The 27,758-nt window shown below is 36.5% G+C and overlaps 1 long non-coding RNA gene across 2 annotated transcripts; it reads left to right on the top strand.

Annotated features, from left to right (window-relative positions):
- Positions 1-4,149: 4,149 nt before the first annotated feature.
- On the top strand, positions 4,150-27,445 carry LOC141380650 (uncharacterized). Of its 2 annotated transcripts, XR_012399034.1 has the most exons (4): positions 4,151-4,227; positions 7,210-7,309; positions 8,407-8,544; positions 23,772-24,445. It is a non-coding gene; the product is annotated as an uncharacterized lncRNA (long non-coding RNA). The 2 variants fall into 2 exon arrangements; XR_012399035.1 differs by lacking the exon at positions 7,210-7,309 and having other exon boundaries at positions 4,150-4,227; positions 23,772-27,445.
- Positions 27,446-27,758: the final 313 nt, after the last annotated feature.

Below are 27,758 nucleotides of genomic sequence, written 5' to 3'. Positions count from 1 at the left end.
ATAAGCAAAGTGAAGATTGTTTTATAGTGTTTATTACAGTAATTAAATCTGGCAGCTTTTAGATTCTGAAATTCAGTAGTTTTAGTCCTAGTGATTCAGTCTCCTGGGAACGAACTGGATATTTTCATCAAAAATAATTCTGCAGATTCTTCTACTTGACAAATAAATATCCCATGCCATGATATCAGAACAATCAGGCCTATAGAGGAGAGAATGTGAATCTTTAGTCCATTAACAAACAAACAAAAAACATACTGAATATCTGAGAAATTCTGGAAAATTCTGCATTTTTTTAAATTAACATTTTATCAGGATTTAAGATACTTGTTACATGTTTCTTAGTTTTAAATAATAAAAAAAGCGAATTGCAACAAGAATAAATTTATGACACAGTATTTAGACTATTTAGTCTATTAATCCATATTATTATTTATAATTTAAAAAAATTTAATTTTCAACTAATGTTCAGGTTTTACCCATTTGTCAGCATAACATTTTTTTTTAACATAGGCTCATTTTGTAAACGTAGCCCTGTATAAATTTCTGAAGATTTTGAATTATGTAGCCAGAAGTATGTATGGCTACATTTAATTTTTAAAACAAAAGCTTAGGGGGTGAAGGGGTATGACGCCATTCCTTTTAGCGCTAACAGCTGAACGCTTACCTCTGGATGGACGGCTTTCCCACTGTTACCAGTTTGTCCAGTTAGCTCTCACTGTACGTCCTGAGAGGAAGGGTTAGATACATAATGTGCATTGTCTGGCGCAAAATGGCTGAAGTCGTGTCATCCAGGTGGATGCTGCACACTGGTGGTGGATAAGGAGAATACCCCCAAAAATATGTAAAGTGCTTTAAATGTGTCCAGAAAAGCACCAGGGATGGGCAGTATTAATGATACATGTATTTCAAATACATATTTAAAATACAAAATAGGATTTTGTAATATGTATTTGAAAGGGTTTATGAAAATGGATTAATATTTTGTAACAAAATATATAGTGTCTTGTATTTTTGTAAAAATACTGAAAATACTTTGCAAGAAGTCTACAGTGCATGATGACATTATAAAAATAATGCCTCTGATATCTTTCTTAGTACTTTGCCGAAACTATAGAAAACTGATTTATTTAATTTTAATTGAATTGAGTACGGTGATGTGGTGGCGCAGTAGGTAGTGCTATCGCCTCACAGCAAGAAGGTTGCTGGTTCGACCCTCGGCTGGGTCAGTTGGTGTTTCTGTGTGGCGTTTGCATGTTCTCTTTGCATTCGCATGGGTTTACTCCGGGTGCTTCGGTTTCCCCCACAGTCCAAAGACATGTGGTACAGGTGAATTGGGTAGGCTAAATTGTCCGTTGTGAATGAGTGTGTATGGATGTTTCTCAGCAGTGGGTTGCAGCCTGAAGGGCATAAAAACACTGCATAAAATCTATGCTGGATAAGTTGGCGGTTCATTCCGCTGTCAACAATCATTGAAATTATTATTTTTTTTACTATTTTGTAATATTTTAAAATACAGTATTTTGATATATTTGTGGCTGCTGTATTTTGTAGTTTATTTTGATACAATTAAAATTAATGTATTTAATATTTTATTTTATATTAAAATACATTTCACTGTATTTTTGCCCATCCTTGAAAAGCACTGTATTATTGTGAGAAATTATGAAAAATTAAAGTAGACACATTATTTGCATTCAATGTGCTCTAGATAGTATATCTTTAAAAACTTGAAGTATGTATACAAATTTTAAAGTTTCATAAACTGAACAAGCTGCATATTGTTCAACAACAGTCCAGTAGAGTCTTTTGAAGACAAAGTAGTTTTACTCCTGCCATAAAATCGAAAATGAAATGTGGTACTATTAACATCTGTTCAGCAAAAGACCTTAAAAGACTTCTGCAGACTACATGCATTTAATATTTCCTCTACATCTAATGAAATATGACAGTTTTCTACAGATGGCTCAGTAGACCTGGACCTAGTACATAGATTTAGAGTTACTTCCTTTTGCTTGTTCCTTAGGAAAAATCTTGAAAAAGTATTTCAACTGTAATATCATCCTTAACATCCTTCTTTTACTTAATAAATGCAACAATCCTATTTAAGGTACTGGATGTTTCCATGAATAAGCTCCAGATGCCATTAAATGTGATTAGTCCAGATAATAAGACTTATATCAAAGCAATATTAGCTTAAATGAACTAACCCTTTAATTTTTGAACAATACATTTTAAAACTAAATTTAAGTCAATTCAATGGATGTATTTCAGTAGCAATGGTCAAACCATATCCAGGTTGCTTAGAAGCATTGAGGAAAATATTTTACAGAAGTAAAATCACAGACGTTTTCTTGTATTGATAAACAAGTCAATGAAAAAATGTACTGTAAAACTCATTTTTTAGTTATATGATTGTCATGTTAAGATTTAGTGTAATTGGTAAAGTATAAGTTAGTGTGTGTGTGTGTGTGTGTGTGTGTGTGTGTGTGTATGTGAAGTGTTTTGACGTTCTTGTAGATATTTATAATATGTGCATATTGTATCATAAAGTATATACTCAACTCATGAAGAATATTAAAAATCAACCTACACTGAGACTATTTATATATGTATGTGTGCATGCTTTACATGTACTGTGCTCAGCATATATGAGTACACCCCATTTTGAAACAGATTTTTTTTTATCCATTTTTATTAAATATGGTGCATTTGAACAAAACCGACTTGTTAAATAGATAATTTAATAAAATAATATTTTAGTCACAGGACATCTTTAGAAATGGAATTAAATGTAGAAATACATTTAAATTCATGCAAAATATTGCAAAAGAAAATTACAAACTACAAAATATAAAAAAATACAAAATTTCAACAAAATTGTACAGTTAAGTAAGAATTTTTAGCGCCCCTGAATTAATAGCCCCCTGTTTCTTTTCCCCCAATTTTTGTTTAAGGGAGAGATTTTTTTCAACACATTTCTGAACAAAATAGTTTTAATAACTCATTTTGAATAACTGATTTATTTAATCTTTTCCATGATAACAGTAAATCTTATTTGGCTAGATATTTTTCAAGACACTTCTATACAGCTTAAAGTGACATTTAAAGGCTTAAGTAGGTTAATTAGGTTAACTAGGCAAATTAGGGTAATTAGGTAAGTTATTGTATAACAATGGTTTGTTCTGTAGACAATTGAAAACAATATAGCTTAGAGGGGTTAATAATTTTGACCTTAAAAAGGTTTTCAAAAAAATAAGAACTCCTTTTCTTATAGCCAAAATAAAACAAACATGGCTTTCTCCACAAAATAAAACATTATCAGACACACTGTAAACATTTCCTTGATCTGTTAAACATAATTTGGGAAATATAAAATAAAATGAAATTCAATAATAATAATTCTGACTTCAACTGTATATATTTTTGTTTCTTTTAATTTTTGTTATTTTTGAAAATTGTGTTTATTATTTTCCTCTAACTCAGGGGTGGCCAACCCTGTTCTTGGAGAGCCACCTTCCTGCTGATTTCAGTTGCAACCCATTTCAAACACACCTGCCTGTAATTATCACGTGGTGTTCAGGTCCTAATTAATTGGTTTAGGTGTGTTTGATATGGGTGGCAACTGAAATCTGCAGGAAGGTGGCTCTCCAGGAACAGGGTTGGCCACCCCTACTCTAACTAATAACTTTGTCCTAATAATTTTGAACTATTATTGTAAGTTATTTTTTTAGAAAAGCTCCAGATTTGGCTAAAGTACTGACTAAACTAATGTATGTGCATAAATATAATATTGTAAAGCATCCTATAGAAAATGAGAGATGTGTGGGGGGTGTACTCGTATATGCTGCATTGTATGTATAAATGGATGCAGTGGGTGAACAATAGGTTTGGGATGAAGTTTCATTCTGTTACTTAATATATTTCATAAACAACATTTTACATTTAATAAATTAAAGCGAGATTTGTTTTTGCGTGTGATTTATGATAATTCTACTTAACCTGGTAAGTTTTCGCTGTCTCATCTCATCTGCAATAGAATGTTTGTCAACTCAACTTAAAAACATGCTGAACCAGTATCCTTTAAGATGCATCCCATACTTCCAATCCAGCAGGTGGCGGAATATCAGTAATATAATATAAAAGTCAGTTTGCCAATTGTCAGTTAAACACCAGAAGAAGTCAGACACATGAGATACCTTTCATCAGATTGTTTAGTGATCACATTTGGTAAGTAATGCTTCTTTATTTTTGTGTTAGAACTTGTAAAATGACATATATGAACTGATTGTCAATGTATTGTTCCCAGTATAAATGTTTTTAGAGCAGATTAGACCTTTTTTAAAACGTGGAATTTGGCCACATTCAAAAAGCTTAGTAAAGTTTATTTCAAGTTTGAATTTGTAATATCTCAATATGTGTATAAAAGTATGTGTAAATTGGGAGTAAAGACATTTCTTAAAATGTGTAAAGTGTTTTGTTGTCTGTTCGGTTGGGAAATATACCCAACCCCTCAAGTTCAGTGAACTTGAAAATGTAATTTAATGTATTTAAACTAAACTTGGCAAGTTCTGCTAACTTAATAAAGTTAACCTATTAAAACGAAACATTGCAAGTCCAGTTAAGGAACCACAAAGAGATCTATCAATTAAAGGCAGAGTTCTGCTCATTAGAGCAATAAGACAATTTCTTCTAAATACTTCATTTATCTGGATTATCCCCTGTTTCATTTTCTCCCATATCGGTGATTTAGAATTTCTTTTAATGTGTAAAATTTGAAAAACTCCCAATCAAACTGTCTAAATTTTACAAACAAGTGCTTACAACATGGAGGCTTATAAACATAACTTCTCCCCACATAGTTTTCTTATTTGGAATAATACCAATATATTGTATAGAAATAAGTCACTATTCTTTCACAGTGGATTTAACAATGGACCAACATTAGTTAATCAATTGTTTGATAATGAAGGAACAATATTTACATTTACAGAATTAATCGCAAGATGTAGGAATGGAACATGTGGAATGTAATGTAGGAACAACATTCCTACATTACAGGAATTTAAGATACTACGGGGACAAAACCTGCTGATATACATACTGTATGCTGTACAAAAGCATTGTATGTACATCAGCGCATTCTGTTTTGTCGGTTTTATCAGTTTTTCTTGATTTAAGCCTAATAATCACAAAATTAGATCTTGAATCTCAAAAAGAAATATGTCTATACCATATGTTGTTTTTTTACTGAAAAAATCTTTAATAATGTAAACTGGACTCGAGCATGGTCATTACCTAAAAAAATCTTTTCAAATAAGGCTAAAGAAATATCATTTAAATTACTTTATAGAGTTTATCAGACAAAATATTTCTGCAAAATTTTAAAATTTATATTGAGTCAGGATTCTGTTTTTACGAAAGCTTTAATGAAACTGTTTCATTTTTATTTTCGTCTTGCCAATATACTCGACTTTTAGGAGTAATGTTGAAGCATTTATTGCTTATAATATTTTAAAATCCTTTTCCTTATCTTATAAACTTGTGATTTTGGCAAATGGTACTCACTGCAGAGCCACTTGGGTAGAGCTGAGCTCCAGCAAGAGGGAACTTAAGCTCCAGCTCCTCCTTCCTTGCACTTCTTCTACATGTGATGTCACTGGGGGTTGGGGTTAGGGGTGGGGTGAGTGTACGCATTAAAACAGCTTATAGGAGGAGGAGTTGGAGCTCAAGCTCCCTCTCGCTGGAGCTCAAGTGTCTCGATTTTGGGTTATTAAGTTAAGGATTGCTCTTTTTATTAGATGCTGTTTTTATTATAAGCTTATTTTATTATTATATAAATTTCACATACATAAATCTAAGTTTGTCAAAAGTAAACCTCTCTTTATGGTGCTATAAAATAAGATTCAAATGTATATAAAGGGATTTCTAAGACTAAAAATAGGAAAGCAATTAAAACAATTATGTTCCTCCTTTAACATGTTTGCATAAACATATATGTAAATATGCATTTTCTTTAGTAAATGTGCATTTAATTACTCTGTTTATAACTAAAATTGGAAAAATGTGCGTAATATATTTGTATGTAGTTTGATAATTATTTACCTTCTTCTCAGTTTTTTTTCTTTAATTTCTTTTTATTCCTCATTTACTCCATTCAGTTAAAAAATGTAAAGTGATTTTGTTGTATAAGTAAACTGTACATACTGGTTCTTGTTAATAATAAAAAAAGTCCAGCCAACTTCAAATCAGTAGTTAAGTCAATTATTTAACTCTGTGAACTAAACATTAATTTAATATGATGAGTATTAAGTCAATGCAACTTAACTGAGTCAATGCAACAAGATGACTTAACTAAGTTGAGTGAACAAATAATTTTTTATGGTGTATCTAGATCACAAAGATAAGTTGCAGCACAGTTCTCCCTTAGTCTCATACATCATGTTATGTGTTGCCAATGTCATAATTTTAGTTTTAGACTTGCCTATGAAAAATAATTAAGTCCATAGTTCATTTAAATGTGTTGAATTCATGAAGGGGCACTAAAACAACCAATGTCCATGTTTATTTTTCTTTATTATGAAAAATAAATTAAAATCTTGCTGATTCTTCAAGTATTTCAGCTGACTGATTTAAGATCATCAAAATACACTCACTTGCCTCTTTATTAGGTACACCTGCTTGTTAACCCAAATGTCAAATTAGCCAATGGTAGTAAAGGCATGGTAGTAACAAAAGTTGTGGTCAAGATGATCTTCTGAATGTCAAATTGAGTATTAGAATGCACAAGGGAATTGATTCAAGTGATTTTAAATGCGCATGGTTGTTGGTGCCAAACGGGCTGCATTTCACTTGGATTTTCAAGCACAGGCATCTCTAGTATTTACAAAGAATGATTCAAAAAGAGAAAATATTCAGTAATTGGAAGTTCTGTAAGCAAAAAAAAAAAAAAAAGCCTTGCTGATGCCAGAGGAAAACAGCCAGACTGTTTTAAGCCAACAGAAATGCAACAGTTACTCATGTAACCATAAATCTTGAATGGTTCTGAACTTGGTGTAAACAACAAGAAAGCACATCAATCCATCCTGTCTTGTACCAGTAGTTCAGGTGGAATTATGGTTTGGGGGAGATTATGGTAACGCCTTATTTTTGATGGTCAATTTGATATTTAGTACTGGCTGATTAATACCTGTTAAAATGCTCCTTCAACAGACATTTAACTGGCTATAAGGAACTCTGCAGTGATGCGATGGCGCAGTGGGTAATGCTGTCGCCTCACAGCAAGAAGATTGCTGCTTCGAGCCTCACCTGGGTCAGTTGGCATTTCTGTTAGTGGTTACTGTTGTTACTTTTGTTAGTTGCAAGTTGCTACCATGTGATTGGCTGATTAGACATTTGGGTTAACAAGCAGGTGTACCTAATAAAGAGAAGAGTGAGTGTATTTTGAAAGATCTTTTGATGATCTTTGATAATCTTAAATCAGTTGGCATTTTTGTGTGGAGTTTGTATGTTCTCCCTGTGTTCGAATGGGTTTCCTCCAGGTGATCCGGTTATCCTACTTATCCCCTGGATAAGTTGGCAGGTTCATTCCACTGTGGTGACCCCAGATTATTTAAGGGACTAAGCCGAAAATAAAATAAATGAATGAATAAGGAACTTTGCAAGTATATGTCAACTTACAATAACCCTTACCCCAACCTAACAGTCTACTTATAACCTAATGAGAATTAGTAGGCATGTAAATGCAATGTAACTTAATTTCAACAAACGGACCATCAAAATAAAGTGTGACTAAGATTATTTTGACACATTTTGGGATTCTAAGTACCAATTCATTTAAATACTACTCCCTAGGCTATATCTGATTGTTTTCCATCCCTTTATGACAGCAGAGAACTCATCTTGTGATGATCAATTCCAACAGGATCACATGCCAGCTCAGATTCAATCATATTGGTTTCTTGAACTCAAATGACTCCAAAGACTCCAGATCTCATCCAAAAGAGCACCTTTAGATGTGTGGGTTTGCATCATGTAGTTAACAAATCTAAAGCATCTGTGAAATGATATCAAATCAAAAAGGGCCAAAATCTAAGAGGAATGTTTCCAGCACATTGTCGATCAATGCCATGAAGAATTAAAGCAGTTCTAAAGGTGCAGCCAGTACTAGCAAAACAGTGTTGCGGAGTAGCTATAGCTAAAAGTAGTTCAGATACTAGAGTAGCTACATTTTGACAGAAGCTCAGCTAATGAATGCAAATACAATGAAACTTGTATCAATGAATACAATGAACATTTCCGGAGAGCACATATTATGTAGCCAGAGCAACGTATATGGCTGCATTTCTTCTTTAAAATGAATACTACCGTGGATATGGCGCTGCTGACAGTTTCTTTTCATGCTTCCAGCTGGCAGCTTACCTCCATGTGGATGGCTTTTCTGCTGTTACCAGTTTGCCCAGTTTACATGGGAAGATGTGAGATGCAGAGAGGAGTTGACCGTGATAATGAGCTTTGAGTCTGGTGAAGAATGGTTCCAGAAAGCAGGTAAAACAAAAACAAAAGACAAAAAATAAAATAAACAAGTTAATAAAAGGGTGCGAATATGGTTAAATCTGAAAACGTGGAAAATTCAGGCGGCCATGAGGGCTTTTCTATTTCTGGATTGCTTTGAAAAACACTGTCGGCTCGGTTTAGGGAAGGTGGTGATCGGGTCAAACGATGCTTTTAAAAATTATATTGGTTGGATTTAAGAAAAGGGGTGGGTGGGGTTTTTGTTTGGTTGATCAATTGACACTGGTTGATTTACGTGAGAACAGCAGACGCGAATGGCACGAAAACTGCAAAATACCTAACTCCAGGAATGTATTTCGTGCTGTCCAGAAATGTATACAGGGTTATGTATCAATAATGAGCCTGGGTTGGCTACATTCTATTTAGTGAACCTGCAACGAATCTGAAGCAGCACAGTATTATCTTACAAGAGCTAAATAATAATAAAATCAGTTGAAATTTATCCCATAAAGTATTGTGTAAAGGCCAGGGCTTAACTTGTGATCCGGCACCTCATTTTACCAATCCCCCTCCTCACATGCCCCAAGTGACTCATCCCTTACCCCTCACACCTTCCCCCCCCCCTATCCACGCTCTTCCAATTACATATTAATCTTACAATTTACATATTAAGCTTTGCGGAAGGCTTCTTACCAAAATGGAGTTACCTTTTTTTTTTTTTTTTTTTTTTTTTAGAAAATGTGTCCGGGTTTAAATCTGGATTAATTTAATCAAGTTATTGCAGCGGTACATTTGTTGATGTTGCAGTTTTTTACTTTGAATCATTGAATCAACTTTTGACATCATAATTGCTTAAAATTAGTAAAGAAAAAAAATGTAATGTTTTTTTCATGTTATTTTAACAATAGAGACCTTTGTTCAATTCAGTTTAATTCAAGTTTATTTGTATAGTGCTTTCACAATAATTAATGTATCAATGCAGCATTACATATTGCAATACAATCAAAATCACAAAAGTTAAGGAGTTGTGTATTCATCTTATTCTCTGCGTATGAGGGGGTGCAGCCATTTGAATCTTAGTGGCTCGAAACTTTCGGTCTCATTCTCTTCCATTCATTTTTAGACATTAAAAACAGCTCGTTTTGCTGCTTGATGTTACAAACAGATATTTTCTTATTGTATTCTTCTACTTTGCCTGTATATTTATGCAAACACTTGTTTGTAGAGGTCGTAGTTTGACATAAGCAACTGAATCGGAAGTTTTAAAACAATCGTAAAAACGAATGCATTTCCACATTGAAGAATAAGGTCAATAGAGCGGACATTGGGATGGGCATCCCCTGGTGGGAAATAATTAGCATAGCTGCTGTTCACAATGTATTTGAACAAGAGATATCAATGTCAAAGTAAAAATTATTTTATGGATATCTATTTTACTGCATTTTCACATTCAGATTTCTTACAAATTAAAATTTTACTTGCCACATACATTTGGAACATTTCTTCTTCTTTTTTCTCCCTTTTCTTTTTTCTTCCTTTCCCCTGTTTATTGATAGAAAAAGGAGCTATATAAACAAACATGTAATACATAGAAGTATTTCTAATTTAGGGCGACGCATTGGGACAGTAGTTAGTGCTGTGGCCTCACAGCAAGAAGGTCGCTGGTTTGAGCCTCAGCTGGGTCAGTTGGCGTTTCTGTGTGGAGTTTGCTTGTTCTCCCTGATTTTGCGTGGGTTTCCTCCGGGTGCTCCGAATTTCCCCACTGTCTAAAGACATGCGGTTCAGGTGAATTGGTTAAGCTAAATTGTCCGTAGTGTATGAGTGTAAATGAGTGTGTATGGATGTTTCCCAGAGATGGGTTGCAGCCGGAAGGGCATCTGCTGTGTAAAAACATTTCCTGCATAAGTAGCAAGTTTATTCCACTGTGGAATGACCCCAGCGACCCCAGATTAATAAAGGAACTAAGCCAAAAAGAAAATGAATGAATGAATGAATGAATGAATGAATGAATGAATTAATTAATTAATTAATTAATTAATTTACTTATAAAGTGCCTGGTATAGTAAGACAGGAAAAGGGTGTCCTACAGGTGGTTTGTCAGTCCCACTCAACTGCATGAAGCACACTCGTGCATCATAATCATGTGATGGATTGTGTATATGCTTTACTAAAAAGATGATGATAGGGATTGAACTATCAAAAGTATCCCCCTTCTTAGTTAAGAACTTAGCTATACAAACAAACATATAAAATGTAGTATTTCTAGTAAAGTGCCTAGAGCATAAAAAGAGGCAGGAAAAAAGTCTTTAATTTTTATAACTTAATAAGTGTGCCTTGGACATAATCAGGAAGGCAATTCCAGAGTTTCGGAGCCATATATGAGAAGGTTCGACCTCCTTTAGTGGACTTTGTTATTCTGGATACTACCAGAAGCCTTTACTTTTGAGATCTTATAAAGGTGTTGTATTGTAGAAAGACATAAGGATGGTTAGATAAACAGGAACTAGACTAAAGCAATATTTTATAATCAATATGAATCTAAACAGGCAGCCAGTGTAAGGGAGATAATATAAGGGTGATATGATTGTAATTTCTTGACCAGAACTCCGGCAGTTGCATCATCTCCAACACTGTAACAAAGTGTAATAAAGTGTCGGGTGCATATATCTTAACGAAATAAAATCACAAACCAACTACCTATAAGCCACAAACTGAATAGAAGGAATTTGAGGTTTTGAGAGCAATTAGAAAAGCAATTTCCACTGTTTGGCTTACCAAGTTGATGAAACCTTGAAAGTACTGTGGTCATTTTCAGTGAGAGCTGTGAATAACAGTCAATTGTTGTTGACCGTATATGAAGAACAACAACATGCCTTCTGTTTGTAAACTGCTGAAATGAACTAAGCGTACAGGGCCAGAATGTGGAAAAATGGCAGCACTTTTCTTGTCTTTTTGAGGCTGAATCAAAAAGGCATCTGGTGGACACTCGACAAGTTCTGCTTCAATTCATTAAAAAGAAATGCTCCAATGGAGGCTTGAAATTGCATTCATGACACCAGAGAGCACTCTGGGAATTGTGAGACTCAAGACATTGGCAGACAATATTGAGACCTGATTAGTTCATTATGTTGGAAGCTTTCATTCCCAGATGTCTTATAGACTGATGCTTAGTGGAATTTGCTTTTTATTAGTATTTAAAGTTAGTGTCCATTATGAAATTGTTTTCAGTAGTACGTCTTATTTAATTTTTCTCCAGTCAATTTGATTTTCATTTTAAAATGCCTATTTTAATATAGTAGGCTAATACAATTCATCAAATACTCATAAGCACATTTGAATGCCCCAGCGTCTGATCATCACATTTTTAAACAGAATGAAGCTGAATTTCTTTGAAGCATTGCACAAGCTCAGTTACAAGACGGCCTGTATTTCATTTAATTTTTTTTTGCCATACGGAAAGGATATTTGGGCCTACGATGAGAAGACATCAAACATTTTTATTGCATGATGACTTTGACCTATTAGACATTCCACAAGACTCTAAAACCGGCTGATGTTATCCTTTCCAGGTCCAGGTTAATGAAACACATACCTGAGGGATTTTCCAAATTAACTGCCCATTTAGAGTGAATTCAATGAATTAATGAACTGTGTCTGTATGACGGGGCACCTACTATAAGGTGACCACATATCCTAGTTTTCCCAAGACAGTCCTTTATCTCTGTTTTTAGTGGTCTGACTTGATTATGACTGTTTTATTAATATTATTATTATGCCATATGTCATGTCTCATGAAATGTCTTTATTGCTGAGTGATAAAGCAAGTTGTAGTTTATTTAAATACACTGTTTCATGTTACATACAGAATGTTTTGCTATTAATTTTGTTCTGTCTGTATGTAAAGCGGGGAAAATAAGTTGAACACGCCAGCGTTTTTCAAATTTCAAAAGATACCATTGACTTGAAATTTTACCAAGATGTTAATAACAACCAAAGAAATCCATGTATGTAAAGAAAACAAAACAAATTAGTTTACAATTTAAGGTGCAGGGAAAAAAGTATTGAACACATGAAAAAAGGGAGGTGTAAAAAGGCAATGAAAGCCCAGACAGCAGCTGAAATCTCTCAGTAGTTATTCAGCAACCATCTGCCCTTCGTCATTGGAAATTAATATTAACTGCTTCAGTCCAACATCTACAATAGAAGGATAATGAAGATGAATCCAGGGCGGACATTTCAGCAAGTCAATAATCCACAACACAGTAAGAAATCTCTCAGAAGCTTTCAGGAGAAAGAAAATCAAGCTGTAGAATGGCCAAGTCAATCACCTGACTTGAATCCAATAGAAAATCTAAAATAAATGAAGCCCAACTGTCAATGAATTTATTTGTTATAATATTTTTACTTCTTTCATTATTTGTTTATTGTATGATGGATGTTTTGTTTCTGAATTTATGTATTTATATTTAGTTTAAAAGTTTTACTTAATGTGCTGTGACAGAAGTGGTTGTAAGGTGACTGAATGAATATTCCAGAAGGTCGATGGGGTGAAAAAGATTATTTGCTTAGCTAGTTGTCGAATACGGAACTGAAGAGAGCTTATAACTTATTAGCTGTTTATTTGCCCTTTGGGTGAAGGGCCAGTGTGTTTTATGCAGCTATGTAAAAAAAAAGGAAAATGAAAAGCTTTATTTTGCACCAAACCTTAATTTTTTTTGTTTGTAAAAATTTTTTTGCTTAATTGTATTTAGGTAAATTTGGAATGGCAATTCTGTACCAGATTGGTTGTGTGTATTATTTATATTATATGGTTTCATGTTATGCTTTTCTTTCCAAAATATATGGACGTAGTATCCGTGACGTCACCCATAGGTTTCTAAAGAGCGCAAAAAAAGCCACAAGTAGGCGCGGCCCATAGATATATACACTAGATGTCGCCTGGCCTATTGTTGTCTATTGGACGGAATGCGTCAATAGCGCCGCCATCTTGCTACAGGGTAGCGCTCCCTTGAAATGAATGCGGGACCAAGGTACAGTGGAGGACTGTGGCCATGCAAAGCCAGAGATATACACATATACACATATATCTGTGATCGGGAGTTTTCCTGGATGTTAATATGTAATTTTTATTTTTTAATTACGAAAATTATAATTTTACATAACTTTTCTACATTGATGGATCAGTGACCGCACGGGCATTCCTGACAAAAAACTTGTGTTTGTGTGTACAGAAATGTACTATTCACCCTCCCTGTTAAATTTAATCTAATCCGTGTCCTGAAACACACCTCCTCTTCTGCTTTCACTTCTCATACTGACGGAGAGAGCGGTTAGTTTGTGAATGAATCCCCCGAACGACTCTTTCACTAACGTTAGCCGACAATAATACAAGTTTCTGGCAGCGCAGCATCTCGTTGTCATATTTCTTTTGCATTGTTTGCTGATTTTATTCAACAAAACTAGCATAAGCCGAGTGTTTAGTGCGAGTTGGAGCTGCTTTGCCGTATGGTGAATTCAGTAAGTGAATGTTATCATCAATAACGTTACCTGATGAGCACAAAAGTTCAGAACATACAAAAACAGAAAAAAACATAATATTACCTATGAAATGTTCTGCCTTTGTGCTTTGTTTTCTTTGTTTGCTCGTTACTACACCTGTAGACAGCGCTAAAGTCCCGTATCTTCACGTAATAAAGGCTAATTTATACTTCTGCGTCAAACGCCGGCGTATGCTACGGCGCTGACGCATAGCCCTTCGCCGTGGCCGTTGCTGACGTGCACCTCTCAAAAAATTTAACTACACGTCGCACGACACGTAGCGTAAGCTCTGTGATTGGTCGGCTTGGTAGCGCTGACGAGTCTGGCCGGGACCGAGAGCCGCGCGAAAAGCGAGCGATTGTTTACAAGTGTGGAGTCCCGTGAAGGAGCTCTGGATGGAAAGTTTTGTTTTGTGTTTACCTTATAGTTAAAGTTGTTGCACGTCCGCCGGTTCCTGCCTCAAAATGAGCGAGTTTGAGCCACTTGTACATCCCGGATATGTTCAGGAAAAGCAAAAAAGCAGCGAAGAAACTCGACCCAGAGGAACATTTACACCTCACTGCCAACTAGCGTTTCGGAAGTGTTAATGCAGACCAACAGAGACAGCGCGCAGAAGTATAAATGCACAGCCACGCGCGTTGCATGCGATGTGGGTTACGCCGGTCACCTGACGCAGAAGTATCTTGACTAGTGTCTTGACTAGTGCGGTTGTATGACATTTGTCCTTGGAGCACTGTACCAATGTGGCGGCGCTATTGACGCATGCTCAGGGTCCCTATGCGATATCTAGTGTATATATCTATGGGCGCGGCCAACTGTCGCCATTTTGTTCGCTTGCATCACACCCACGGTGGGATACCAAACAAGGGCAAAGAGGCGGAGAGTGAGCAGAGCTACAGACACCTGCTGGCATTTAGCTTGGACCTGGTTCAGACACACTTTACTTGGGAGAACGCTTAATACTTTATCACCTGTGACTCATTTGTATTCTGACCACTTGTGCTTGGTTGTATACTATATCAATAAAGTGTTAAGTCTTTTAAAAACACTGCTGTAATACGTTGAGCCACTAAACATTGTTCTTATGATGTTTTTCTACAGGAGGAAAACGCAAATTACTTCCAAACACTTCAGATATAGTCTGTGCTAGTTGTAAGACTATTGATGAAATCCAGCATAACACTGTATGACAACGCTTCAGATGACTGTTCTAGAGCCTACAGCTAATCAATCCGTCAGATTCTGGAGTGCATTACAGCTCTAAATATAAATATAAATGATAAATGATCTTAAATAAAACAAATACATGTATAGAGATGGTATATAAGTATATAACTTTACTCACATGGAAAACGAAGGCCACGTGAATAGTTTGTGAGCACAATTAAGTGCACTCAGCATGCCATGCCATCTAATAATTGTAGGAATCAAGTCCAAAAGGCAGTTGATTGTGTAAAGCCACATAAAACAACACAGAAATACGATAAATATGCCGAGTTAAAGTGGCTAATCTGCAGGATTCAGTTGAGGTGACGTGACGGCGACCAACGAGACCTAGCTGTCACTCAAGTGGCCACACCCTTAATTATGCAAACTTAATATAACTTAATATAAAGGAAACGGATAAGTTATAAAAAAATTCACCCCCCTCACAGTTGTCATGAAGGGTAATATTAGCTGTATTAACCAAAATCTTTTTTTTGTACCAGGCTGTAAACACCTTTTTTCTGCAGTAAAGTTGGCCATTCCAACAGTGGGCTCAATTGAAATTTGCTCTATTTTGGATCCAGGAGCGGCCAGGACTAGCGGAATTTTGGATGAATTGCAGTTTTTATTACTTCCGTATTGGCTTCCTGAGGGAGAGCGGGAGGTTGCCGCTTGGTTAAAATACAATTTGAAGTGATCTAGTTTATAAGAATCCAGGGCCCTTTCGTTAAAACAGGAAAAGACACTACATAAAGATCTGATTTGATAGACGAGACCCACAGAACCATCAAGATTTTTACACTTTGTTGAAGTCTATTAAAAAAAAATTACACCCGAGCAATTTATGTGACTTATTCTCCATATGGCAGACGTCTTTAAGCTGCCATTACCAAAAAGCCTTTTGCAAAAAGTATTACGGTAAATATGTTTCAGTAGTTTAGTATTTGTCTTTTCATTATTAGAATTTTTACCAAAATCGGGTTGAACTCAATGTCAACAGGTCCTTTAGAAATATTATTCGCAGGAAAAAACATGACATGTTTAATAATTATTTTCCCCGCTGTATATACAATATTATCTGTATATATTGACAAAAAAATTTCAAGTAACCACTGATTTTCTATTAATGACTTGAATGAATGATTTCTACTGTATAAATTTTGTAAGCTTATTTTTAAGGGTAACAGTTGAGTTGGTTTAAAACTTTCACTTGTAGATTAAATTGACTGAAAAGATAAATGTTATGTGTTGCTTTAGTTTAAGTAGCATTTCACACTATGTACTAATGGCTCATTACCTGCCTGTAATTTAGATATAAACTGTTTATTAGAACTTAAAGTATAATCTTATTATACCTCACTAAAAATTAAGAAGCAACTAATTAGTATTGTATTAAGCTAAACATTTTAGTTAATGGCTTGAATTGTACATTAAAATAAAGTATTAACAGATTTCTTTTAATTTTAATCTTTGGATAGTTTTTTTTTTTATTGTAACATTATTTTGTGGTTGAGCTTTTAGTTCCCCTATTTGCTCAGAATGAGTTTGTACTTTCTTTTATTGTGTACTTGAAATAGTTTTTTTTTTAAATGTTTTTTAATTGTTTTGATTAATGTGTATTAAAGCAATTAATATTAATGTAAACATGTTGGCAGTTTAGAACTGAAATTATCTCAGTTGACATATACTACTGTTATTCTACGGTTATTTAAATTCATTTTATAGTACATACATAGTGTGCACTAACCGAAAGTTGATGTACTCCCAACTGAAACAGAATATTGAGTTGGGGCAGAGCTTTCTTGTGTGAATCATATCCTTGTAGCAAACTAATCGAGACGTGGTTAAATATATTCATATACAGTTGTTAAAGAAGTCCTTAAGTTGATGTCAACAGAAGGACCGTTACTCCAAACTGGAAAGCAAAGTCAGACTTTAAATCGAAGATTACGAAAGCAAAAACCTTTTTTAGTGGATTAACTTGTCGCAAAGACTCATCCTTACGATCAGACTCGGCTATGTGATACAGTTTTGCGAAACGGCTTCCCAAGTTCACGGGCGTGTATTTCACCAGGCTAAGTCCTGCGTCCGCCCCTGTCTTGCAAGTGGAGATTGCTGTCCTCCTGGCGAAGGATGCAATCGAGCCGGCCCCTCCAGCCGAGATGGAGAGCGGGTTTTACAGCCCATAGTTCATCATGCCCAAAAAGAGCGATGAGTTACGACCAGTCCTAGATCTGCGTGTTTTGAACCGCTGCCGTCACAGGCTTTGAGATGCTTACGCAGAAGCGCATCAACCAATGCGTTCGTCTTCGGGATTGGTTTGTAGCAATAGATCTAACAGACCCGTATCTGCATGTCTCCATAGTTCCACATCATCGGCAGTTTCTGCGGTCTGAATTTGAAGATCGAGCATGACAGTAGAAGGTTCTCCTCTTCTGGCTCTCTGTCTCCGCGGGTTTTCACCAAGTTGGCGGAGGATGCCTGCGCCCCCTCGGCCCGCGGGCGTCTGCATACTCAATTCTCTCAACATTGGCTGATTTAAGCCCACTCTCGGGGACAATTGACTATGCACAGAGACTAGGTGCTCCGGCACCTCCACCTGTTAGTTTTTCAGATCAACCGAGAAAAGTGCTGGCTCGCCCCCGTGCAGAGCCCCTCCTTTCTCGGGTTGGAGCTGGACTCGATCACCATAAAGGCATGCCTCTCACGAGAGCACGCCGAGCCAGTGCTGGACTGTCTAAGAGAGTTCGACAGAAAAATGTGGTCCCCCTGAAATCTTTTCAGAGGCTCCTGGGGCATATGGCATCTGTGGTCGCGACCTCGCCGCTCGGATTGCTCCATATGAGACCACCACGGCATTGGCTTCACGATCGGGTCCCCAGACGCACATGGCACGCGGGCATACACCGAGTGACTTCACTCCGCTGTGTCACCGAACCCCCACCCCCTGGAGGGACCCCTCTTTCCTGCGAGCCAGAGTGCCCCTGGGTTAGGCGTCCAGGCATGTTGTCGTTTTGACAGATGCTTCCAGTACAGGTTGGGGGGCCGTGTGTTTCGGGCATGCTGCTGCGGACCTGCTGCTGCGGACCTGCGGAAGGGAACCCAGCTGCATTGGCATATCAACTGCCTAGAGCTGTTGACAGTGTTTCTAACTTTGCGCCGGTAAAAACTGAGGGGGCAACACGTGTTGGTCAGGATGGACTCTCTCGCCGTCTGCTCCTCCGGAGTCACACGTGGCTGAAGTCGCTGGATGCTGTTCACATGCCGGGCGAGCCCAACCGTGCGGCCGACTGGCTCTCATGGCAGCTCCTTGTCCCGGGAGCCTACGAGAGGAGCCCTTCGAGCCACTCGATTCAGTATCCTTGAGATTTCTGTCCTTGAAGACAGCTCTGCTGGTCGCATTGGCATCGGTTATGAGGGTCGGGGACCTGGAGGCATTTTCAGTCAGTGACTCGTGCCTAAAATTCGGGCCGGCCTACTCTCATGTTGTCCTGAGACCCTGGCCCAGTTATGTGCCCAAGGTTCCTACCACGTCGTTTAAGGATCAGGTAGTGAGCCTGCAAGCGCTGCCCGAGGAGGAGGAAGACCCAGCCCTTTTATTATAGTGTCCTTTTTGCGCTTTGCAAACCTATGTGGACCGCACTCAAAGCTTTAGATCCTCTGACCAGCTCTTTGTCTGTTACGGTGGTCGGCAGAAGGGATGTACCGTATCTAAACGGAGATTGGCCCACTGGAGACTGGATGCCATCTCCCTCGCTCTTTTCAGCCAGGGTGAGTCGTGTACCCCAGGGGTGAGAGCGCACTCCAGACGGAGCATCGCATACTCTTGGGCGTTAGCACGCGGCACCTCTCTGACAGACATTTGCAGAGCTGTGGGCTGAGCAACACCTAATACATTTGCTAGGTTTTACAATCTGCGAATGGAGCCGGTTTCCTCAAGGGTATTAGGTAACACTTGGTGATTGAGGAAACAATTCGGTTGGGGTGTTGAAACACGCTTGCTGCGCCATTCTCCCTAACTCGGAGGTAAGTGCGCTTTTTCAGTTTTGTCAGTTCAGTTCCCTGTTCGGTGAACCCTACAAAGTTCCTCCTAGGCCCCCAGCATCTGACTCAGCGGAGGAGTCAGACGTTGGCCCATTACGTTGTTGGCAAGCCCACCGGTCAGCCCGCGTTCTGGGTATAGGCGCCTGCTATGCGTGATCCCCTGCGGGCAATCTCATAAGCTCACTCAACCACGGTTTAGTCCCCCCCTGTGTTAGGGCGGGCCCGTGTCTTCTCTCCCCGCTAACCATCCTCTTATGTACCCCTCCCCTGTTTTCGGGGCTGGGCCTCAGGCTGTCACCAGGTCTCCCCAACTCCGCAACGTCCTCCCTATTGGGACTGAACGTTTTCCCAATGTACTGTCGTATTTAAACCCTTTACTGGGTTATTTTTCGACTCCCCGAAAAATATAGCTAAACCTGAACAGGTAAGTAAGGTGAGTAAGGGCCAGGGGACACGTTGGAAGACTGCATCTCGCTGCGTTGTAGGTGCGCTCGCTCTACTGCGTGGCGCACCCTTCACCAGGGACGCGGTAAGGTGCTTTCGTTGTGGCGTTTTCCATAGATTTCCCCATAAGTGGAAGGTTTTCCACATAACATTGGAGTTCCCCATCTGTAGGGGAACACTACGGTTACTAAAGTAACCCTCGTTCCCCGAGGGGGGAATGGAAATGCTATGTACCTTCGCCACAACGATTGTCCCTTAGCTGTTGAGCGTGAAAATCTCCTCAGCTCAAAAGGATTTTGAGCATTGCACTAGCCACGTCTTATATACTTGACTGATGTCATTGACGCCAGCTGTGCATGCTGACGCTGCCAATTCATTTGGCATTTCATTGGCCCGATTTTATACTCTTTCAGATTATTGGGTTCTGACAAAAACCCCATAAGTGGAAGGTTTTCCACATAGCATTTCCGTTGCCCCCCTCAGGGAACGAGGGTTACTTTAGTAACCGTAGCGTTACTCAAAACACAAGTCACAGTTTTGACAGATTTGCAATTGGTAGTCCTAATACATTTTTTTCCCATAATTAATTGGCTTAACCTTAAAACATGCACACCACTGTCTTCAGTCTTGTTAAACATCTATTTTTCACACTCATCAAGCATGATATTCTGTATTCTGAAGCTTAAAATTGCTAAATCACTTTAACACAGCAAAAAATAATGCACCCTCTCCCTCAGATAAATGTGTAGGTGGAGAAGGAGGCGAATGAAGAATCTTATTACTAACACATTGACACAATCCTGTCCATATTTGACCACTTGTTATAGTGGTCCTCCCTTTTAAAGTCATCCGACAAATTCTCCCATTTTCTTTTAATACATGCAAGAAAGTACAGGGCTCGAAATTAACCTTTTTTCTTGGTAGCACCGGTGCTCCTAACTTTAAAAATTTAGCTGCACCAGACAAAATGTAGTCTCACCCACCAAACATTATGAGCACCATTACTACAAGTTTTATATCAACAGATTCTATTATATATTAACACTCTAAACACAATTTACAAATAAACAAAAATCTAAATGCGTTCACCGGCCAGCTGTACGCATGCACTGTTTGACGTGAATGAGATGAACTGAGTTAGCAATATGCTGTTCTCAGGGGTAGTGTGTCTGATGTTGGACAGATAATATTGACATATAACTTATTATTTGCATACGTCATCTTAATAGCAGTAAGGGTCTTTTTATGAGCTGCAATATTAGTTTCATCTCAGTGAATGCATGCTCTTTGGCGAAGGTGAACATGCGGTATATCAGTCGCACGACTGTCAGCATCATGACGATTAAATAACGTTAGAACATCTCGTGCTTAAAATGTTTGTTTAGATTCAGTGGCAAACACTGTTAACTGAAAACTCTTTAGTCATTTTCATAGCAGATTTTAAAAGGCTGGAAGTCTTTTATCCTCTCTTAGTGTAAATGCTGGATTGACATTCATTACACAATCACTAGTCAGACATGTCATTATTTGTAACCTTAGATGGTTTCTAAAACTACATCTGTCAGTGTTGTGTTCATTCTCTCGTATTGGAACTGACAGCTGATATTAACCAATCCATTCGCGTTCTGTCCTAGCGCAGTGGGCCAATAAGAAGAGCTTGAAGGCGGGACAAGCATTGCGGGCTTTGTTTACAGCAGCAAGTTGACATGTCAACTGTTTTAAACCATTCCTGAAGCGATGCGTTTGGTGTTTTTAGGTGCAAAGATGCTTAATGCGTGAATCCTAATTCCACGCATGTGGTGAACATTTTGCAGTGAAATCTGGTCGCACGACAAAAATTATATGCACTTGCACAAATGGTTCTAAATATATTTTGAGGTTGCATAGATAAAATTTTGGGCTCATATGTGTCCAAAACGGTCGCAATTTCGAGACGTAAAGTAAGATGATCTGAAAAAGTGTTTTTACCTATTTGAGACTGTAAAACAATGTTATTTTACTTTTTTTCCCCCCGGCAGCTGGGGTGCTGGAAAAAAAAAGTAATGTAACAGCAGGTAAATTACAGACATTTACCATAAAATAATGGACGTTAAATTACAGAAATTTCCTTAAATTGAAATTTCTGGTAAATTTCTGTAATTTATCGTCTGTTATTTTAAGGTATTTTATAGTGCCGGACAAAACAACTTAAAATAATTTTTATTTTTATTTTTTTACAGTGTATCTCTCAAAAACATTTTTTTTTTTTTTTAACCACCACTTGATCACTTTGACCCTGTTCACACTCGGTATTGAGATGTGTTTTCGTTAATATGACCACAAAGTAGACAAAAGAGACACAATCTTGTGTTATTATTATATTTTTATATTATTATATTATTATTTTTTTTTCCCATGAATTCGACATAAAAGTAGTTTTCCTGTTATCCCAACTTAAATTTCTCATGATCTCAACATAAAAAGTTGTTTAATTGTTAGTACAACTTAAGTAACTCAACATTTCACATAACAAAAGTCATTTTTTTCTGTTCATTTTCTTTACTTGTTGTTATTATTATTATTATTATTTTTATTACAGTATTATTACTATTAGGGTAGTGCCTTTTTGTTAGCTTTTACGTTTGTCAGCTTAGCTAAATATATATAGCTAACTATATAATAACAATAACACCCATAATATCATCACAAATGACATTTTGTTAAACAGAAATAATTTTTATATATTTTATTAAAGCAAATGTTCATGGCAAACTAAATCTGAGCTGTAATAAAAAAATATGTTAATTCTTATAGGATTTATATAAAAAAAGCCATTTTAATTTGGCATATCAGTGTCATTGTACATTTATACAAATTTTTGATAATTAAAACATTTAAATAGGAGATTTGTGGCTTATAAAACTCATCTTTAGCTGTTTTTACACATAGATAGGTCAAACAGGTGCAAACAGGTACATGCAAGGTAATCCAGAAGCATAATTAGGAAACAGGCAGATGGTTTGCAGGCGGCAGACAACATAAACAATAGAACAAGGCAAGGATAATACATGGAGAGACTAGACAAGAAAGCAAATCCCAGCTGTGTGTGTGTGTAATCAAAAAAGAACCAGAACAGGTGTGAATGCGTGGTGCATGACAGGATTTGGAGTTTTTTTGGTGGCAGATTTGTAGTTCTAAAGTGATCTTTATGGACTAGATTGCTGGGGATTATGACACAAACCACAACAACCTAATACTGCATGCCACGTGCCATCTCACAGTTTGGCAGGTTTGTCCATATGGGTCTGTCTGTCATCTGAAAGCATTATGAATAGGAGGGTCTTCTCATAGGATAAGAAAACTCAAGTCTATGAATAATAATAATTAAAAAACCGATGCATCATCTCTGAACAGGCAGATAGTGATACGTCACCGATTTTGATCCCACCCCAAACATGATTTTAAACCTGGAAGATGTAATTAGCTGACAAAAGCCTCAAATTATCCAGTGTTCTTCACAATTGAAGCTGACAGATGTTTGTCGTCTTAACTGATGCTCAGCGCACACAAATTTGTTAAAGAAAAGTACTCGGGGGTTTCTTAAACGTTTAAAATCTGCAAATACCAGAAATTGCTGAGACTTTTATTGCAGTGTGTTGATGTTCTTCGAACTGAAACTGAATATTGAGTAAAGGGCAGGGCTTTTTTTGTGCATCTTTCCCTCATCGCAATTAATATTAATGTATTGATATACAATTAATATGGAAGCCCTTAAGCTTATGTCAACAGAAGCACCGTTACTCCAAATGCATAAGCAAAGTCAGACCTTAAAGGGAAGATGACCAATAAAAAATTACTTTTTTTTCAGTGGAGTAACTTGCGCAGATTAATTATTCACCATAAGATAACAATGTGAGCTAGCAAAATAACTATTGTACATTTTGATTTCATGCGGACTTTAAAATTTTAAACAAGCAGCTTTAGACTTTACTTGTTAAATAAATCAGGACTTCATTCATTTATTCATTTTCTTTCTGCTTATTTATCAGGGGTCACCACAGCTGAATGAACCGCCAACTATTCCAGCATATACCGGAAACCGGAGCACCTGCAGGAAACCCATGCATACACGGAGAGAACATGCAAACTCCACAAAGAATTGCCAACTTACCCAACTCAGATTAGAACCAGCAACTTTCTTGCAGTGAGGTGACAGTGCTACTCATCGAACCACCACTTTTTATTTGTTTCAGAAAAGTCAACTGTCCATGATTTATTTTGGGCAAATGAAATGGTCTGGTTGAGTATCATATTTGTCTAAAATTGTGTCCCAGCCCAGATAATGTTTGTAGCAGCTTTGTTTTAAAATCAGAACAGGCTACAAGATTTGGTAGTGCATTGTACAATTTTTTCCCCCCTCCTTCTAATCAAACTTTCAGATGGCAAAGTTTACATTCTGTCTAGCTTCCATAACACCTCAACAATATAAAAAGCACACCAATTTCTCTTTAACTTAATTTCATGTGAGTTATTTTTGTCAATTCCACATGCCCTGTAATATGTGTAATTATTAACTTGATGCTAGCAGAGAAGAAGCATCAACAAGTTTTTGTTTTTTTCTGAGTCTTGAATTGTTTTTGATGATTTCATTGTCTTGTTATTTAAAACAAAACACATTTATCCTGTAGGTGAACCCATATTAAACAAAGTCTGGGTTGTATTTTTTGTTGTCCTTTTTTTTTTTTTTGCATGCTTTTGTTCTTAGCTTGAAAGGAAGAGGTCATGCCACACAACCTGGCTATGCTGGCATCTCCTTCATTTGGCTGATGCTGCTACAAAACGTCAGATGAATTTGTGTCAAAATAACATCGATTTGGAGACGCTTGGTATCAGCAACAAAAGATTCACAAGGATTTTCTTACCTTCTTGGGGGCTGCAGTAAGTTGCAGTTGCTGTATCACAATTTTAAGCTAAATCAATTAACTTCAAGTTTCAACTTAAAGTGCACGGCATATATGAGAACACCCCTCACAAATCACTCATTTAAAATTATATTTCATAAAGAATGCTTTGGAATGTTTTATTTGTTCATATACATTAGATTATTCGGTAATGAAGCCAAATCTGGAGCTTCATTAATTAATTCATTTTCGGCTTAGTCCCTTTATTAATCTGGGGTCGTCGCAGGGGAATGAACCACTAACTTATCCAGCACATGTTTTTTTTTACAGCGGATACCTATCCAGCTGCAACCCATTCCTGGGAAGCATCCATACACACTCATTTACACACATACACTACGGACAATTTAGCCTACCCAATTCACCTGTACCGCATGTCTTTAGACTGTTGTGGAAACCGGAGCACCCGGAGGAAACCCACACAAATGCAGAGAGAACATGCTAACTCCACACAGAAATGCCAACTGACCCAGCCGAGGCTCGAACCAGCGACTTCTTGCTGTGAGGTGACAGCACTACCTACTGCGCCCCTGCGTCACCCAAATCTGGAGTTTATCTGACAAAATAGTTTGTGATAACAGTTCAAAAATTAGTACACCCAAATTTGTTTGTTTGGAAAAAACTAATAAAATAGATTAAACATTAGGAGAAGTTTTATAGTTTGTACTATTTTTAGCAGTTTTGCACTATTTTAAATGTATTTTCTTTCTATTTCTAAAGATGCTTGGTGACAAAAATATTATTTTTTATAAATATATTTGTTTAATAAATCAGTTTTGTTAAAAATTCATCAATATGATGGAGAAATTGATAACTAATAGGTGGGCATAGATTATTATTTTTTTAAATCTAGATTAATCTCACTGTAATCTTAGAATTAATCTAGATTAATCTAAAATAAAATGACTCATTTGAATTCTGCTGAAGGCATTCAGAATATGTGCTGCCCAAATAATGACTAAAAGTAAGTCTTTGAAAAAAAGTTTCTCAAGCCAGGTGACACATTAGACTAGGGGCTCATCTCCTGTTTCCAAAATACGTCACAAACTGCTTGAGAAACTGTTCTACTATGATAATGAAAATAAATGATGTTCAATAAGATGTACTTGTGTTTACCAACTGTTTATTCAGTTAAACATGAATTTTTGATCACCTTAATCCGACTAAAGTCATAACTTAACTAAAAAGAAATGGAATTAAGACGTGCATATATTAGTGGCATTATTGAAGTAAACACTGCAATCAAACTGTTACCATCATGTAGGACTTTTCACCATATTTTCCGACAAGATCCACAAACGTGGCTGTCAGTAAAGGACTGCACACACACATTGCGAAATGCAGATGTTTTTTTTTTTTTCCATTTGGCGTGCATTATTAAATTCCATAACACTCTTACCAGTCCTTACTCCTCATTTGCATCTAATACCCCAGTTTGTAACAGAGGCATAAATGAAATCTTCATGAGTTAAAGTGAAACTGCCGAACTGCAGTTAAAGTCCCCCAAAATTTCAGGAAGCTCTAACATGAAAGCACTTCACAAAAACACCTTAATTATATTATTGTCTATTAAGGCAAACTAGATAACAGATGTCCAGATTACTTTCATTCATTTTAAAAAGTACCTGGTCAATTTTATTTATATGTTTTACTTGAATGCATAAACTCTATATGGTGCCTGATAGTTAGATGTAGAGCTAACAATAATCAGATTCACTCTAGTGACTTGCATCCATGTTAGCTCGTCACATTTGATGTGGTAACTTCACAGTAGAAATACACACAGGTTTGAAGACTTGTTCTTGCCACCTGCAGTGCAATTCGGCCAGGTATACATCCACGCTGAAATATCAAGGTGAAAGTCATCATAGCTTGCATAGAATAGACCCAGCTCCCAACCCAACTTTGAGATTAGATAAACAGCGATTTATTTTTTTATCTTGTTACGCAGCACATTAACGCGGATAATGGCCCACCACTAATAAAAATACTCACTTTCATAGCAGGGTGTACTCATTTTTGCTGAGCACTGTACATTATATTATATTATACTTAAACTTAAAAACCACATATGTTTAAACAAGGTTAAAAGTACAAAAACATTACATTTTACACAAAAAAGTAAAATTTCTCTGACGTGGTTCATAACCTTTATAAGTAGTTTTTTTCTGTCAAACTCAAAAGTAGCAAATTTACAGCACATAAACATACTATAAGTAAACAGCTTCTGGTTTTCAGCATGTTTCAAGATTTTTTTTTTGTTTAAAAGAAGAAAAAGACAGATATTTAGTCGAGGGTGAGTAAAATGTGACAAAATTAAAATGTTAGGCTAAATTAATCACATTTAAAGTAACATATAACGTGGATGTGGATGTGGCTTACTGATCACATATACAGTTACAGAATTATTAGCCCGACTGTTTTATTTTTTCCCCAATTTCTGTTTTACAGAGAGATTTTTTCAACACAATTCCTAACAATAGTTTCAATAACTGATTTCTTATAACTGATTAGATTTATCTTTGTCATGATGACAGTAAATAATATTTGACTAGATATTTTTAAAGACACTTCTATACAGCTTAAAGTGACATTTAAAGGCTTAACTATGGTAAATATGTTAACAAGGCAGGTTAGGGTAATTAGGCAAGTTATTGTATAACGATGGTTTGTTTTGTAGACTATAAAAAAATTATAACTTAAAGGGGCTAAAATTTGACCTTAATGTTTTTTTTTTTTTTTTTAAACTGTTTATTCTAGGCAAAAAAAAAGAAAAAAAAAAGACTTTTTTCAGAAAAAAAAAAAAAAATATATATATATATATATTATATATATATATATATATATATATATATATATATATTATCAGACATACTGTGAAAATGTCCTTTCTCTGTTAAACATTGTTTGGGAAAAAAAATAAAATCAAAGGGGGGCTAATAATTCTGACTTCATCTGTATATCAATTATAGATATACACTAGATATCGCATACGGACCCTGAGTATGTGTCAATACAGTGCTCTCAGGACAAATGTAATGCAACCGCACTAATCAAGACTAAAGCCAATCTGAA

Source organism: Danio rerio, chromosome 23, assembly GCF_049306965.1.
Source record: "Danio rerio strain Tuebingen ecotype United States chromosome 23, GRCz12tu, whole genome shotgun sequence".
NCBI lineage: Eukaryota > Metazoa > Chordata > Actinopteri > Cypriniformes > Danionidae > Danio > Danio rerio.
The sequence above is the reverse complement of the archived record's forward strand: the minus strand, read 5'-3'. Positions and strand labels throughout refer to the sequence as shown.